The sequence below is a fragment of the Crotalus tigris genome, unplaced genomic scaffold, assembly GCF_016545835.1.
Source record: "Crotalus tigris isolate CLP2741 ecotype Arizona unplaced genomic scaffold, ASM1654583v1 scf7180000018366.374532, whole genome shotgun sequence".
Classification (NCBI taxonomy): domain Eukaryota; kingdom Metazoa; phylum Chordata; class Lepidosauria; order Squamata; family Viperidae; genus Crotalus; species Crotalus tigris.
In genome coordinates, this window is record NW_024096967.1 from 73,182 (window position 1) to 83,794 (window position 10,613).

Consider the following 10,613-nt stretch of genomic DNA (forward strand, 5'->3'; position numbering starts at 1 on the left):
CTACACAGCAAGGCCAATAGGAAACTGTCATTGTGTGTCTAGTTTTGGCTTCTCCTTCCTGTTCTATCTTGACAATGCCAAAGATTCTTCCTCCTCCTCCTCCTCCTCCTCCTCCTCCTCCTCCTCCTCCTCCTCCTCCTCCTCCTCCGCCTCCTCCTCCTCTTCCTCCTCACCTCCTCCTCCTCCTCCTCCTCCTCCTCCTCCTCCTCCTCCTCTCCTCCTCCTCCTCCTCCTCCTCCTCCTCCTCCTCCTCTCTTCTTCTTCTCCTTCTCTTTCTCCTTCTCCTTCTCCTTCTCCTTCTTCTCCTCCTCCTCTTCCTCTCTCTTTCTCCTCCTCCTCCTTCTTCTCCTCCTTTTCCTCCTCCCCCTTCCTTCCTTCCTTCCTTCCTTTCTCACTCCCTTCCTTGTTCTTTCATCTTTCTCCTTTCTTCTAGATGTGGGGAGGCCACCCTTACAAGAAATGAGCCGGTGAAAAGCAAAACCAGTGCGTCAACTTTCCTGATCTCCTTTTCAAGAGAAGTTCATGACTTGAAACCGATACCAAATGCTGGAGAGTTCCCTGTGCAGGAGAAATGGCTGCCGAGACAGACATTGCTTATTACTTCCTCCATGGAAGATTGCCTCTGTCAATCACCAGCTTTGATGGTATGTGGGCACAGGGTGAGCCAAAGAAACACACCCATCCAAAGCTGTGGTGGAAGATTGGGTAGGGCTAGCAGCTCAGATAGGATCTTCCCTATTTTTTCTTGGACTGTAAAGAGACCACGGCCGGAAGAGATTACTTTCCTCTTACAAGGAGGCTATTCTGCTTTATTCGTAAGATTATATTAGCAGAATCTGGCAAGTATGAAACTCACCCTTTACACTGCCTATGAAACTAGGGAGGGTCTCTTCCAAGCCACATCCCCCTCCCATATTCCTGCTACGGGAACAGCTTTTATCTGCATGCTTCCTTGACTGGGTTCCTTCATCCTATCTCTTAAGGGCATCCCCCAGATACTATTATGCAGACTTTCTGGATTGCTGGACTACAACCTCCATTATCCCCAAGGGTTGGTGCAGGCTGTTGGGTTCTGAACCTTAGGCGGTCTACTGGTCGTCTTAGTTAGACTTTGCTTTCTTGAGACAGTGTTACTGATCACTGGATAGCCAGGATAATATATACATATATTTTCTCACCATGTATATGTATACATTCGAACTAGATTGTGTTGTGTCTCCGGGCCACATATGTGTGTCCATATGGGTATATGAATAATTTATTTTGTTTTATTTATTTTTGTCATGTTTGTGCAGTGTATATTGAGAGCTGTATGCAATGAAATCTGATTTTAATGTATGCTGATTAGTGTACATCTAAAGTGACAATAATTATTCTATTCTATTCTATTCTATTCTATTCTATTCTATTCTATTCTATTCTATTCTATTCTATTCTATTCTATTCTATTCCCAACTCTGCTATTCCGTTATTCTGATCTCATGAGTTTCCTGACAGTTAGAACAATTAACCAATGAAACGACTTGCCTCCAGAAGTTGTGGATGTTCCAACACTGGAGGATTTTAAGAAGAAATTGGATACTCGTTTCTCCACAATAGTGTAGGATTTTCTGCCTGAGCAGGGGGTTGGACCAGATGACCTCCAAGGTCCCTTCCAACTTTTTATTATTATTATTATTATTATTATTATTATTATTATTATTATTATTATTACTACTACTACTACTACTACTACTACTACTACTACTACTACTACTACTACTACTACCTCCAAGGTCCCTTCCAGCTTTGGTATTCTGTTACACTGTTATTTCCAATTCTTTTATTTTGTATGATTCTATGACATAGATTAGAAGCAGGCAGCTGTCTCTATTGCTCTTTTCTCCCTGCAAATTCTTTCTGTTTCTCTTAATACTTTCTGTACCATTAAACACAAACTGAAATGGAAATCAGATTGTGGGTTCATTTTTTCCATGCTCTGTGACCACATTCACTTGCACTTTTTCACAATGACTTCCCATCCACAAGAAGAAGAAAAAAAAGTCATGTTCTCATACTTTCTTCCAGTGAGTGTGGTTGGTGAGCAATTGATATATATATATATATATATATATATATATATATATCCTCTAAGTAACCAGTAAAAACATGAACACCAGGAATATTATAAACTAAAAAAGTTTAATACCATCACCAATCACCAAGGTTTCGTCAGAGACTTCTGACATCGTCAGGGTTAATGCTGGTCTATGGGAGAGTTCCTTTATAGGCAAACCGCCATTTGCACTGGGCTCCTGGACCTCGTCACAGGTCCTAATTGGTTTGACTGCGTTCTAATTATGGCTTTCGCATGGATGACTCCTCTTTTCCTGCCTCCCCTGCCTGTGTGTATGCTACTGCTCACTTCCACCTCACACGATCTTCTTATTATTTGTTGCGGGTCTGTTTGTTTGTTTGTTTTTAGATAGATGTGTCTAAGCAAGTGACCAGGGTGATTCCCTTGATTACTCTTTATTTACTCTAAACTTAGCAGCTATATTTTGAAACTCGGAGTCAGATATACAGTCAGATGCTGTCAGCTCAGCAAATGGAATGCATTTAGTGTCTCCAGAGAAATCTCTGTCGGTTCAAATCAAGTCAGTTTAGTTCATTTCATAAAAACTTATCCCTTCAATTCATTCACATTCTAAATACGGAGAAGGCAGAAACGTGGACAATTTTACAAGATCATAAACCAAAATTTATGATTATTCCCCCCCCCCCGTTTATGAGCTATGCTTTGGCCCTGTAGCTTCAAACAGTCCCTGAGTTCTAAATCACACATACAAATGACTCAAAGATTTTTTTGGGGGGTGCCATATCTTTATGTGTTGAATTATTTATAGATGGATTCGATACCACTGCAATCAAAACAAATCTCAGCGACTTACATGTTGTCCTTTGAACGTGTTCATTATTGAATCACCCAAAACTAGAAGCTTCTGTTTTTTTCTCATTTCAGGTAGGAAATTACCACTTTAAAGACAAACAAAAAAACAACTTTCTGTTTCGTTGGTTTCAGGCAAATACTTGGACCGGTGCCTGCAGTTTTCTTGGCAAGGTTTTTCAGAACTGATGTGCCATCGCCTCTTTCCAAGGGCTGAGAGAGAGTCAACAGGCCAATTTTCATGCCTAAGGTAGGATTAGAACTCACTGTCTCCTAATGATTGGCCAAAAGTCACCCAGTCAGCTTTCATGCCTAAGGTGGGACTACAATACTCTATCCCTTCCATATTCTCTTCTCTTCTCTTCTCTTCTCTTCTCTTCTCTTCTCTTCTCTTCTCTTCTCTTCTCTTCTCTTCTCTTCTCTTCTATTCTATTCTATTCTATTCTATTCTATTCTATTCTATTCTATTCTATTCTTCTGTATTTCTACTCTGCTCTGCTCTACTCTGCTCTACTCTATTCTACTTATATTCTATTCTGTTCTGTTCTGTTCTTGTCCTGCCCTCTGGTGCTTTGGAGAATAGTTTGATATGAGTGGCAAAACACCACCTTGAAGAAAGAAAACCGGTAATATTAAACTTTTGTGATAAATGGTTCTTTTCCAGACCATCAAAAAAAGGCTTGGATGCCAAGGGGCAAGGACACCAGTTGCTAATCACAATTCTCCAGAAATCCCATACCAAACAATACAGGTAGTCCTCAACTTGCAACCACAATTGGGGCCAGAATTTCTGATGTTAAACAGAGCAGTTGATAAGAGAATCTGGCTCCCTCATTCACAATTACAAATAAGTAAATATTGTTGAAGAGAGCATTGCATAAACTGGGGCTTTCCAAACTTGGCAAATTTAAGACTGGTGGACCAACACCCAGAATTCCTCAGCCAGTCATGCTGAAGAGTTGAAGTCCACAAATCTGGCTAAGAAATTCTGGGAGTTGAAGTCCACAAGTAGTCAAGGTTGGAGAATCAACTCCAAGAATTCCTCAGCCTGACTTGTGGACTTCAATTCCCAGAATTCCTCAGCCAGGCTTGTGAATTTCAACTCCCAGAATTCCTCAGGCAATTCTGGGACTTAAAGTCCAATGAAAGAATTTCTGTCCAGACATGGTGGGTGTTCCATGACTGGACATTTTCAATAAGAGACTGGGCAGCCATTTGCCTGGAATGGTATAGGGTTTCCTGCCTGAGCAAGGGTTAGACTAAATGGCCTCTAAAGTTCCCTCCAACTCTGCTATTCTGTATTTTTGCTACCAGGAGCTCATTTCTCATACATGGGGCTGCATTGCCATCTAGTGGTTTTGAATAGACATTTCACATAAAGGCATTTTGGCAAAATATTATAGGTACAGGTGAAACACCTTCATTTTAACCATCATCAAAAGAAATCACAACGGCTGGATTTGGGTCTACTGGCTACGTGCCTCCTTGGGGCTGTTTTTGCTGCTTATGCAGTTCTGAACAACATCAAAAGAAGTTTCATATGATAGAGATATGAAGTACTGATGGTGGTGTGTGTGGTGCTCTTTGACCTTAGCTGTTTCTTGCAGACCTTTCATTGCCCAATAAGGTAATCCCATCAGTGCTCATTCCCCTTTGTTGCGCTCTGATAAATCTATGCCTCAATTAATGTGTATGATTCAGGGTTTATTGACTGGCTAAAACAAATTCAGAGAAGGAACTACAACAAAGATAAATACATGTCCAGTGTTTGCAGACTGAAAAAAACCCTGATCCGATCATCTGGAGAAATGCATCCATTTATGTGGACAGAAAAGAACTGTGATAACTATGTTCAGATACATTAAAAATGCCCCCCAAATAGGAAAAGAAATAATGGGTGTACATTACAGTCAAGTAAATATTGCATAAACCAGGGGAGTCCAACTTTAGCAACTTTAAGACTTGTGGATTTCAATTCCCAGAATTCTTCAGCTGGTCATGCTGGCTAAAGAATTCTGGGAGTTGAAGTCCATAAGTCTGGCTGAGGAATTCTGGGAATTGGTCCAAAAGTTGCCAAGGTTGGAGACTCAACTCCCAGAATTCCTCAGCCAGACCTATGGATCTCAACTCCCAGAATTCCTCAGCCAGACTTATGGACTTCAATTCCCAGAATTCCTCAGCTAGGGTTATGGACTTTAATTCCCAGAATGCCTCAGCCAGCCATAAAGTCATGCAGTTGAAATTCAAAAGCCTGGTTGAGGAATTCTGGGAATTGAAGTCCACAAGCCTGGCTGAGGAATTCTGGGAGTTGAAGTCCACACGTCTTAAACTTGATAACTGCCTTCCAGTAACTGAGGGATAATCACAGAAAAGAGGGAATTAACTTATTCTCCAAAGCACCCGAGGGCAGACTAGAAATAACAGGTAGAAAATCCTTAAACAGAAATCTAACCTAGGATTAATGAGAAATTTCCTGATGTGGAACAATTAATCAGTGGAAGGATTTGTGTTCAGACATGATGGGTTTTCCATCACTGGACATTTTCAATAAGAGACTGGGCAGCCATTTCCCTGGAATGGTATAGGGTTTCCTGCCTGAGCAAGGGTTAGACTAAATGGCCTCTAAAGTTCCCTCCAACTCTGCTATTCTGTATTTTTGCTACCAGGAGCTCATTTCTCATACATGGGGCTGCATTGCCATCTAGTGGTTTTGAATAGACATTTCACATAAAGGCATTTTGGCAAAATATTATAGGTACAGGTGAAACACCTTCATTTTAACCATCATCAAAAGAAATCACAACGGCTGGATTTGGGTCTACTGGCTACGTGCCTCCTTGGGGCTGTTTTTGCTGCTTATGCAGTTCTGAACAACATCAAAAGAAGTTTCATGTGATAGAGATATGAAGTACTGATGGTGGTGTGTGTGGTGCTCTTTGACCTTAGCTGTTTCTTGCAGACCTTTCATTGCCCAATAAGGTAATCCCATCAGTGCTCATTCCCCTTTGTTGCGCTCTGATAAATCTATGCCTCAATTATTGTGTATGATTCAGGGTTTATTGACTGGCTAAAACAAATTCAGAGAAGGAACTACAACAAAGATAAATACATGTCCAGTGTTTGCAGACTGAAAAAAACCCTGATCCGATCATCTGGAGAAATGCATCCATTTATGTGGACAGAAAAGAACTGTGATAACTATGTTCAGATACATTAAAAATGCCCCCCAAATAGGAAAAGAAATAATGGGTGTACATTACACTCAAGTATGTATTGCATAAACCAGGGGAGTCCAACTTTAGCAACTTTAAGACTTGTGGATTTCAATTCCCAGAATTGTTCAGCTGGTCATGCTGGCTAAAGAATTCTGGGAGTTGAAGTCCATAAGTCTGGCTGAGGAATTCTGGGAATTGGTCCAAAAGTTGCCAAGGTTGGAGACTCAACTCCCAGAATTCCCCAGCCAGACCTATGGATCTCAACTCCCAGAATGCCTCAGCCAGACTTATGGACTTCAGTTCCCAGAATTCCTCAGCTAGGGTTATGGACTTCAATTCCCAGAATGCCTCAGCCAGCCATGAAGTCATGCAGTTGAAATTCAAAAGCCTGGTTGAGGAATTCTGGGAATTGAAGTCCACAAGCCTGGCTGAGGAATTCTGGGAGTTGAAGTCCACAAGTAGTCAAGGTTGGAGACTCAACTCCAAGAATTCCTCAGCCTGACTTGTGGACTTCAATTCCCAGAATTCCTCAGCCAGGCTTGTGAATTTCAAGTCCCAGAATTCCTCAGGCAATTCTGGGACTTAAAGTCCAATGAAAGAATTTCTGTCCAGACATGGTGGGTGTTCCATGACTGGACATTTTCAATAAGAGACTGGGCAGCCATTTCCCTGGAATGGTATAGGGTTTCCTGCCTGAGCAAGGGTTAGACTAAATGGCCTCTAAAGTTCCCTCCAACTCTGCTATTCTGTATTTTTGCTACCAGGAGCTCATTTCTCATACATGGGGCTGCATTGCCATCTAGTGGTTTTTAATAGAAATTTCACATAAAGGCATTTTGGCAAAATATTATAGGTACAGGTGAAACACCTTCATTTTAACCATCATCAAAAGAAATCACAACGGCTGGATTTGGGTCTACTGGCTACGTGCCTCCTTGGGGCTGTTTTTGCTGCTTATGCAGTTCTGAACAACATCAAAAGAAGTTTCATGTGATAGAGATATGAAGTACTGATGGTGGTGTGTGTGGTGCTCTTTGACCTTAGCTGTTTCTTGCAGACCTTTCATTGCCCAATAAGGTAATCCCATCAGTGCTCATTCCCCTTTGTTGCGCTCTGATAAATCTATGCCTCAATTATTGTGTATGATTCAGGGTTTATTGACTGGCTAAAACAAATTCAGAGAAGGAACTACAACAAAGATAAATATATGTCCAGTGTTTGCAGACTGAAAAAAACCCTGATCCCATCATCTGGAGAAATGCATCCATTTATGTGGACAGAAAAGAACTGTGATAACTATGTTCAGATACATTAAAAAAGCCCCCCAAATAGGGACAGAAATAATGTTTGTACATTACAGTCAAGTAAATATTGCATAAACCAGGGGAGTCCAACTTTAGCAACTTTAAGACTTGTGGACTTCAATTCCCAGAATTCTTCAGCTGGTCATGCTGGCTGAGGAATTCTGGGAGTTGGTTCAAAAGTTTCCAAGGTTGGAGACTCAACTCCCAGAATTCCCCAGCCAGAATTATGTACCTCAACTCAGAATTCCTCAGCCACACTTGTTGACTTCAACTCCCAGAATTCCCCAGCCAGACCTATGGACCTCAACTCCCAGAATTCCTCAGCCAGACTTGTTGAGTTCAGCTCCCAGAATTCCTCAGCCAGACTTATGGACTTCAATTCCCAAAATGCCTCAGCCAGCCATGAAGTCATGGAGTTGAAATTCACAAGGCTGGCTGAAGAATTCTGGGAGTTAAAGTCCACAAATCTGGCTGAGGAATTCTGGGAGTTGAAGTCTCTAAACTTGGCACCTTGTGGACTTCAATTCCCAGAATTCCTCAGCCAGCCATGAAGTCCATGGAGTTGAAATTCACAAGCCTGGTTGAGGAATTCTGGGAATTTAAATTTAAATAACAAGTAGAAAATCCTTAAAGAAAAATCCAACCTAGAACAATTAATTAGTGAAAAGATTTGCATCCAGACTTGGTGGATATTGCATCACTGGACATTTTCAATAAGAGACTGGGCAGCCATTTGCCTGGAATGGTATAGGGTTTCCTGCCTGAGCAAGGGTTAGACTAGATGGCCTCTAAAGTTCCCTCCAACTCTGTTATTCTGTATTTTTGCTACCAGGAGCTCATTTCTCAAACGTGGGGCTGCAGTGCCATCTAGTGGTTTTGAACAGAAATTTCATGTCAAGGGAATTTGGCAAAACACTATAGTTACAGGGGAAATAATGATAGATCACACCTGAATCCAACACATCTTCATTTTAACCACCATCAAAGGAAATCACAACAGCTGGATTGGGGTCTACCGGCTACATGCCTGCTCGGTGCTGTTTTTGCTGCTGACGCACTTCTGAACAACATCAAAAGAAGTTTCATGTGATAGAGATATGAAGTACTGATTATGATGTGTGTGGTGCTCTTTGGGCTTAGCTTTCCTTGCAGACCTTTCATTGCCCACTTTGGTAACCTCATCAGTGCTAGGTGTGGTCATTCCCCTCTGTTGCGCTCTGATAAATCTACGCCTCAATTATTGTGTATGGTTCTGGGTTTATTGACTGATTAAAGCAAGAAAGATAATACAGGGGCCTGAAGACATGCTCTGTATGGGCAGACTGAAAAAAACCTGTATGTTCACCTAGATAAATGTATCCATTCATGTGGACAGGAGAAAATTGTGGTAACCATGTTTAAGTACATAAAACACTTGTGTAAGAGGAATGCTCCAATCTAGGACCAGAAATAATGGGGCTAAATGACAGTCACATAACTTTGTTGAACAGAGCATTGCATAAACCAGGGATGTCCAAACTTGGAAACTTGTGGACTTCAAATCCCAGAATTCCTCAGCCAGCCACAAAGTCAACAAGTTCAAATTCACAAGCCTGCTGGGGAATTCTGGGAGTTGGTCCACAAGCCAGGCTGAGGAATTCTGGGAGTTGAAGTCTGCAAGTTGCTAAGGTTGGAGATTCAACTCCCAGAATTCCTCAGCCTGACTTGTGGAGTTCAACTCCCAGAATTACTCAGCCTGACTTGTGGAGTTCAACTCCCAGAATTCCTCATCCAGCCTTATGAATTTCACCTCCATGACTTCATGGCTGGCTGAGGAATTCTGGGAATTGAAGATCATAAGTCTGGCTGAGGAATTCTGGGAGTTGAAGTCCAATGGAAGAATTTCTGGCCAGACATGGTGGGTGTTCCACCAATGGACATTTTCAATAAGAGACTGGGCAGCCATTTGCCTGGAATGGTATAGGGTTTCCTGCCTGAACAAGGGTTAGACTAAATGGCCTCTAAAGTTCCCTCCAACTCTGCTATTCTGTATTTTTGCTAACAGGAGCTCATTTCTCAAACGTGGGGTTGCAGTGCCATCTAGTGGTTTTGAATGGTAATTTCATATAAAGGCATTTTGGCAAAATACTATAGGTACAGGTGAAACACACATCTTCATTTTAACCATCATCAAGGAAATCACAACTGCTGGATTTGGGTCTACTGGCTACGTGCCTCCTTGGTGCTGTTTTTGCTGCTTATGCAGTTCTGAACAACATCAAAAGAAGTTTCATGTGATAGAGATATGAAGTACTGATGGTGGTGTGTGTGGTGCTCTTTGACCTTAGCTGTTTCTTGCAGACCTTTCATTGCCCAATAAGGTAATCCCATCAGTGCTCATTCCCCTTTGTTGCGCTCTGATAAATCTATGCCTCAATTATTGTGTATGATTCAGGGTTTATTGATTGGCTAAAACAAATTCAGAGAAGGAACTACCACAAAGATCAATACATGTCCAGTGTTTGCAGACTGAAAAAAACCCTGATCCGATCATCTGGAGAAATGCATCCATTTATGTGGACAGAAAAGAACTGTGATAACTACGTGCTGAAGAGGCACGTAACCGGTAGACCCCAATCCAACTGTTGTGATTTCCTTTGATGATGGTTAAAATGAAAATGTGTTAGATTTAGATGTGATCTACCTTTATTTCAACTTATAACTATAGTATTTTGCCCAATTCCCTTGATGTGAAATTTCTGTTCAAAACCACTAGATGGCACTGCAGCCCCACGTTTGAGAAATGAGCTCCTGGTAGCAAAAATACAGAATAGCAGAGTTGGAGGGAACTTTAGAGGCCATTTAGTCTAACCCTTGCTCAGGCAGGAAATACTGTACCATTCCAGGCAAATGGCTGCCCAGACTCTTACTGAAAATGTCCAGTGATGGAAAACCCATCATGTCTGGACACAAATCCTTCCACTGATTAAATGTTCTAGATTTTTCTTTAAGTATTTTCTACCTGTTATTTCTAGTCTGCACTCAGGTGCTTTGGAGAATAAGTCAATTCCCTCTTTTCTGTGATTATCCCTCAGTTACTGGAAGGTAGTTATCAAGTTTAAGACGTGTGGACTTCAGCTCCCAGAATTCCTCAGCCAGGCTTGTGGACTTCAATTCCCAGAATTCCTC